The sequence below is a fragment of the Bison bison genome, unplaced genomic scaffold (genome assembly GCF_000754665.1).
Source record: "Bison bison bison isolate TAMUID 2011002044 unplaced genomic scaffold, Bison_UMD1.0 scf7180017864134, whole genome shotgun sequence".
Lineage (NCBI taxonomy): Eukaryota > Metazoa > Chordata > Mammalia > Artiodactyla > Bovidae > Bison > Bison bison.
The window spans coordinates 7,770,784-7,778,565 of NW_011494706.1; the positions used below are offsets into that span (position 1 = coordinate 7,770,784).

General features: G+C 40.9%; 1 pseudogene; it reads right to left on the bottom strand.

The window, feature by feature from the left end:
• The window catches only part of LOC104988481, a 55,625-nt pseudogene extending 47,843 nt beyond the window's left edge, over positions 1–7,782 (bottom strand).

Genomic DNA, 7,782 nt, shown 5'->3' on the forward strand with positions numbered 1-7,782 from the left:
CACAGTCCAACTCTCACATCCATACATGACCACTGGAAAAACCATAGCCTTGACTAGACGGACCTTTGTTGGCAAAGTAATGTCTCTGCTTTTGAATATGCTATCTAGCTTGGTCATAACTTTCCTTCCAAGGAGTAAGCGTCTTTTAATTTCATGGCTGCAGTCACCATCTGCAGTGATTTTGGAGCCTCCCAAAATAAAGTCTAACACTGTTTCCACTGTTTCCCCATCTGTTTCCCTAGGTATATGCTGCTGCTGCTGCCAAGTCACTTCAGTCGTGTCCAACTCTGTGCGACCCCAGAGACAGCAGCCCACCAGGCTCCCCCCTCCCTGGGATTCTCCAGGCAAAAACACTGGAGTGGGTTGCCATTTCCTTCTCCAATGCATGAAAGTGAAAAGTGAAAGTGAAGTCGCTCAATCGAGTCTGACTCTTAGCGACCCCGTGGACTGCAGCCCACCAGGCTCCTCCATCCATGGGACTCTCCAGGCAAGAGTGCTGGAGTGGGGTACCATTGCCTTCTCTGCCCTAGGTATATAGATAATGTTAAAAAAAAAAAAGGGACACTTTAAGTTCTGTGGGTGATTAAATATCTAGGGTAATTAGCTATGCAATTATTTTGAAGAAGTAAATTGAAAGTGACTTAAATACAAACTTTTAAAAAGGAAGGGTAAGCCCACAAGAAATACTGGTGGTGTTGTTTTATCTTTATGCCCTGTTGCTTTGCCTCAATGCAGTATTAAGTATTACTATTAGCAGTGAAGTATCAGAGAGGCAATGGCAACCCACTCCAGTACTCTTGCCTGGAAAATGCAATGGACAGAGGAGCCTGGTAGGCTACAGTCCATGCAGTCGCTAAGAGTCGGATACGACTGAGCGACTTCACTTTCACTTTTCACTTTTATGCATTGGAGAAGGAAATGGCAACCCACTCCAGTGTTCTTGCCTGGAGAATCCCAGGGATGGGGGAGCCTGGTGGGCTGCTCTCTATGGGGTTGCATGAGTCAGACACGACTGAAGTGACTTAGCAACATGTTATTTTTAAGATAAATTAAGGTCATATAAAAACACTGGGAAATAGATGGGGAAACAGTGGAAACAGTGTCAGACTTTATTTTTTGGGCTCCAAAATCACTGCAGATGGTGACTGCAGCCATGAAATTAAAAGACGCTTACTCCTTGGAAGGAAAGTTATGACCAACCTAGATAGCATATTCAAAAGCAGAGACATTACTTTGCCAACAAAGGTTCGTCTAGTCGAGGCTATGGTTTTTCCAGTGGTCATGTATGGATGTGAGAGTTGGACTGTGAAGAAGGCTGAATGCTGAGAATTGATGCTTTTTGAACTGTGGTGTTGGAGAAGCCTCTTGAGAGTCCCTTGGACTGCAAGGAGATCCAACCAGTACATTCTGAAGGAGATCAGCCCTGGGATTTCTTTGGAAGGAATGATGCTAAAGCTGAAACTCCAGTACTTTGGCCACCTCATGCAAAGAGTTGACTCATTGGAAAAGACTCTGATGCTGAGAGGGATTGGAGGCAGGAGGATAAGGGGACGACAGAGGATGAGATGGCTGGATGGCATCACCAACTCAATGGACGTGAGTCTGGGTGAACTCCGGGAGTTGGTGATGGACAGGGAGGCCTGGCGTGCTGCGATTCATGGGATCGCAGAGTCGGACACGACTGAGGGACTGAACTGAACTGAACTGAACTGAAAAACACATTTGGATATTGTAAAAATTACAGATCTTGGTGTCCTGGGTTCCCCCTCACCTTTGCTTAAATGCTGGAGGGGTTTACATGACTTTCATTTTCAATTAGTCAGACACGACTGAAGCGACTTAGCAGCAGCAGAGCTTTAATCAAGTTAAGAGTACAAGATGCTTTGTAAAGAGCTGAAGTAGGTCCTAACAAAGTAGGGTAATCAACCCATTAATTGAAAATATTTGTCTAAGCAAAAGTCAGAAGGAGAGTAGTTTGTTACTAAAATGCCAATCTTAGCTACATTTGGAAACAAGAATAGGAAATGGCAATCCACTCCAGTATTCTTAATTCTGTGGACAGAGAGCCTGGTGCCTGCAGTCCATGGAGGTGCAGAGTCAGACGTGACTGAGTGACTGAGCAGCGCAAGCACAGTAAACCAGTCATCCAGTGACATGAGAGCCCCTCAATGTAAAAGCTCCAAAATCTTTCAGTTACTGCATAGTTTTAAAAGCTGGATAAAAATCATCCTAAACTTAAAATAGTAAAACCCACAGTTGCGAACGTGTATGATATCACAACTAGGTTAATCAACTACTGACCGTTTGGGACTTGCGATTTGGTTGAGACCTGCAGGTAGCTCTCAGTGATCTTACAGTTTCTTAGAGGAGATAAGAATAATATATACCCATGACAGGAGAGTACAACATGTGCTGAATGAGCTTAGGAAAGGGCACTATCAGCGCTTTTCCTCTCAAAAAACTTCTCTCCTCCTGGGAGACTTCATTCCTTTTGCACTTGGTTTTACTTATTACACTCTCAACTCACAGTACTTATTATACACTTAACCACCTTAGAAAATATTTATCCAGATTTTGAGTCTGACTAGGACCTGAGTTATCCTTCTAGATTTGGAGCATTCTTTACCATATGAGTTTTGGTAGGAGGAAGATGAAAAAAGCCAGATAGTCACTTTCCCACACTTCTTTGCAGCTAAGGTGTAGGCATCTGACCAAGTCAACCAATCAATTAAAAAATATGACAGCTTTATTGAGGTATAATCCACAAACCGTTCAGTTCACTCAAAGTGTACAATTCAGTTGTCATAAGTGTATTCACAGTTGCAGAACCATCCACAACTGATTTTAAAACATTTCTATCATCTCAAAAAGAAACCTCATATCCATTAGCAGCCATTTCCCATTCCCCTAACCTCCTCAGCCCTAGGCAACTGTGTTCTACTTTTGGTCTGTCTAGATTTACATATTCTGGATATTTTATTTGAATGGAATTATATAATAATTCTTATGTAATTGCCTTCTTTCACTTAGTATAATGTCTTCAAGTTTCATCCATGTTGTAGCAAGCATTACAGCTTCATATATTGTTGAATAATATTCTATTGTATGAATATACCACATTTTGTCTACTCATCAGTTGATGGACATTTGAGTTATTTTTGTGTATGATGTGAGTTAGGATAGCATGTGAATATCAAGGTATCTCACCCAGCATCACTTTTTGGAAAAGGTTTTTCTTCCCACATTAAATTGTCTTGGCACCCTTGCCAAAAATCAATTGACTGTAAATGTGAGGGTTTATTTCTAGACTCTCAATTCTATTCTATTGATCTATGTATCTATTCTTAGGCTAGTACCTACTATTTTAATAACGATAGTTTTGAAGAAAACTCTGAAATCAGGAATGTTTTCTACTTTTTCAAGATTTTTTGGCTATTCTGAGTTTCTTGAGTTTCTGTATGAATTTTAGCATCAGCTTGTCAATTTCTGCAGAGATACCAGCTGGTATTTAGGTAGAGATTTTGATGAATCTGTAGATCATTGTGGGTACTAATGCCATCTTAATAATTTTGTCTCTACTCCATGAACACTGATATATTTCCATTTATTTAGGCCTTCTTTAATTTCTTTCAGTTAAATTTTAGTTTCTAGAGTAGAAGTTTTGCACTCCTTTTGTTAAATTTATTAAGTATTTTATCTTTTGCTAATATTGTAAGTGAAATTGTTTCTTTAATTTCACTTTCAATTTTCTTATTTCTCATTACTAATTAAGTACAATTGTGTTTTGTATATTGATCTTGTATTATGGCACCTTACCAAACTTGTATATTAGTTTCAATAATTTTTTTAAGTGGATCTCTTAGGATTTTCTATATATAAGGTCATGTGATTTGCAAATAGGTATAATCTTATTTTTTGCTTTCCAATATGGATACCTTTTACTTTATTTTCTTCCCTAATTGCCATGTCTAGAACCTTTATTACAATGTCGAATAGAAGTAGTGAGAATGGATGTTTTTATCTTATCCCTCTCATAAGACTGAACCATTCAGTCTTTCACCATTAAGTTCAACCCATCAGATTTTAGATGCAGAGAAGTAGTCACCCTTGCAGAATCCATTCTGATTTCCCTTTCCTGCTGTATTTATTGTCCTTATCACATTCAGATATACCATATGTTTTAAGCTGTTTTTTTGTTTGTTTTATAGTCTGTTCTCTGCTCCTGCTCCCGACTGCCTCCTGCCTAATGTAAGTGCCATTAGCAGAAGCACTTTTGTTAATTTTGGTCACTGTTTCATCAAAGACTGTGAGCATGCTGCACATATAGTAGCACTCAGTACATATCTGTTGGTTGAAACAATAATACCATGGTCTGTTTTCTGTTGCTTGGTTTGTAAACTCTTTTGTGAAAGGAACCATGGTTTTGGATTTGAAAACGATTTTGTTTTATCTGTACATGAGTGTGCTTAGTCATTCATTTGTGTCCAACTCTTTGCAACCCCATGGATTGTAGCCCGCCAGGCTCTTCTGTCCATGGGATTTCCCAGGCATGAATACTGGAGTGGGTTGCCCTTTCCTACTTCAGAGGATCTTCCCAACCCGGGAATCAAACCTGCATCTCTTGTGACTCCTGCAGGAAACGCCCCCAAGAAACCAGTAGGCAGATTCTTTGCCACTGGGAAGCATAAAATATATTGAATATGGTAGGTGCTCAGTGAATGGTGGTGAAATAGAATCAAACATTCCATTGATGACAAAAGGCTTCATGGAAATGAGAGCTGAGCTAGGACTGAAGGATGAGTAGGAATGAGATGAACAGAAGTAGGGACATCTTCAGTCAGTCAGTTCAGTTTAGTTGCTCAGTTGTGTACGACTCTTTGCGACCCCATGAATTGCAGCACACCAGGCCTCCCTGTCCATCACCAACTCCCAGAGTTCACTCAGACTCACGTCCATCGAGTCAGTGATGCCATCCAGCCATCTCATCCTCTGGTGTCCCCTTCTCCTCCTGCCCCCAATCCCTCCCAGTATCAGAGTCTTTTCCAATGAGTCAACTCTTGGCATGAGGTGGCCAAAGTACTGGAGTTTCAGCTTTAGCATCATTCCTTCTAAAGAAATCCCAGGACTGATCTCCTTCAGAATGGACTGGTTGGATCTCCTTGCAGTCCATCTTAGAGGTATTAAATGTAAATTTTGTTACTTTGGTTTAAGTACAAGACTGATCTCCTTCAGAATGGACTGGTTGGATCTCCTTGCAGTCCATCTTAGAGGTATTAAATGTAAATTTTGTTACTTTGGTTTAAGTACAATCAGTTGTACAGAAATTTATTTTCTCTCAGTTCAGTTCAGTCGCTTAGTAGTGTCTGATTCTTTGCGACTCCATGGACAGCAGCACACCAGGCTTCCCTGTCCATCACCAACTCCTGGAGCTTGCTCAAACTCATGTCCACTCAGTCGATGATGCCATCCAACTGTCTCATCTTGTCGTCCCCTTCTACCTCCTGCCCTCAGTCTTTCCCAGCATCAGGGTCTTTTCCAACGAGTCATCAGGTGGCCAAAGTATTGAAGTTTCAGCTTCAGCATCAGTCCTTCCAATGAATATTGAGGACTGATCTCCTTTAGGATGGACTGGTTGGATCTCCTTGCAGTCCAAGGGACTCTCAAGAGTCTTCTCCAACACCACAGTTCAAAAGCGTCAGTTTTTTGGTGCTCAGCTTTCTTTATGGTCCAATTATCACATCCATACATGACCACTGGAAAAACCATAGCCTTGACTAGATGGACCTTTTTTGGCAAAGTAACACCTCTACTTTTTAATATGCTATCTAGGTTGGTCATAACTTTTCTTCCAAGAGGCAAGCATCTTTCAACTTCATTGCTGCAGTCATCATCTGCAGTTATTTTGGAGCCCCAGAAAATAAAGTCTGTCACTATTCCCATTGTTTCCCCATCTATTTGCCATGAAATAATGGGACTGGATCTTTGTTTTTTGGATGTTGAGTGTTAAGCCAGCTTTCTCTCTCAGTAAAATTCTTTCTCAGTCCTGGAGGCTAAAGGCTTGAAATCAAGGTGTTGGTAAGGTCATCCTCTGGGTGAGGGTACTTCCTGGCCTTTTCTTCTAGTAACCTCAGGCATGCCTTGGCTTGCAGCTGCCGTGCTTCTGTATCTGATTCCATTGTCATGGAGTGTTCTCCCCGAGTGTGTCTGCCTTCTCGTGGAATTTTTCTCTTCTTTGTTTTTTCATTCTGTAAAATGGAATTATAGTTGATGTACAATGTTTTGTTAATTACTACTATACAGCAAAGTGATTCAGTTATTTATATATATATGCTTCCCTGGGGACTGAGTGGTAAAGAATCCATCTGCAATGCAGAGGACGTGGGAGATGTGGGTTTGATCCCTGGGTGGGGAAGATCCCCTGAAGTAGGGCATGGCAACCCACTCCAGTATTCTTACTGGGAAAATCCTATGAACAGAGGAGCCTGTGGGCTACGGTCCATGGGATCACAAAGAGTTAGAAATGACCAAAGCGACTGAGCATGCAGGCATTTATGTATACATACATCCTTTTTTTTTTTTTTTCTCAATTTTTAATATTTTTGTCAGTGAAAATATTTAGATAGTGCAATTTTACTTGTAATATGTGAATTAACAATATCTGTCTTACAGAGTTATTGCAAGAACTAAATGAAATGTAAAGGAAATCATACACTGTGTGGCTTTTGGTGTCTGGCTTGGTGTATTTACTTCATCACAATATATCCTAGAGCTTCATATACTGTATGATATATAATAAGCACTCAATAACAGAGTGAATTTGAGAGTATCTTATAGAGTCCCACAAGCACATCAGTAAATACGTTTCTCCCCTTCAGGAAACTTGAAGGAAGAAACAATAACTACACCAGCAGTCCCTCTTGAACTAGCAACATTGTGGTACACCATACATTCTTTTTTAATATTCTTTTCCACCATGGCTTATCATAGGATTTTTGAATATAGTTCTCTGTACTATATAGTAGAACCTTGTTGTTTATCAATTCTACATATTTTATATAAAAAGTACTGTCTGTGGTGTCGCACAGAGTCGGACACGGCTGAAGTGACTTAGCAGCAGCTCATATCTGCTAACCCCACCCTTACACTCTATCCCTCCCCAACCTCTCCCTTGGGCAAACGCCAGCCTGTCTTCTATGCCTGTGAATTTTTCTCTTCTATAAGTACATCAGTCATCTTGGATTAGGGCTCATCCCAATGATCCCATCTTCGCTTGATTACATGTGCCAAGACCCTATTTGTCACATTTACAAGTACCAGGGGCTAGGAGGACTTTAACAGATCTTTCTGAAGTACCCAATTCAGCCTATAATGCCGTGACTCTATGTTTAGTGTGACCCCTTTCCACTTTCTCAGTCTCCCCTCTTGCTTGTCACTCCCTGTGCTCATCCTGAACAGGTTACTCTTGTCCTGTCTGGAATGCCCCAGTCTGGTGGGTGAGCACAATGTGCTATTTTACAGCTCAGCTCAAGAGTCACCGTCTTTGGGAAGACTTCCCTGAGTCCAAGTCAGGTTAAGGGCTTCTCTTTTAGGCCCAATATACTGTTTGTCCTGCTGCACTGTAATTATTGATTTACCTGTCTCTTTCTTACACTAACTCTGAAGTTTTGAAGGCAGAGACTTTTTGTCATACTTAATCGTTGTGTTGTCCTGGCTTAGCACAGTGCTTAGCAGCTGGAAGACACCCAGTAAATGTTTACTGTTGAGTTTGAGGGCTTCTCCCAT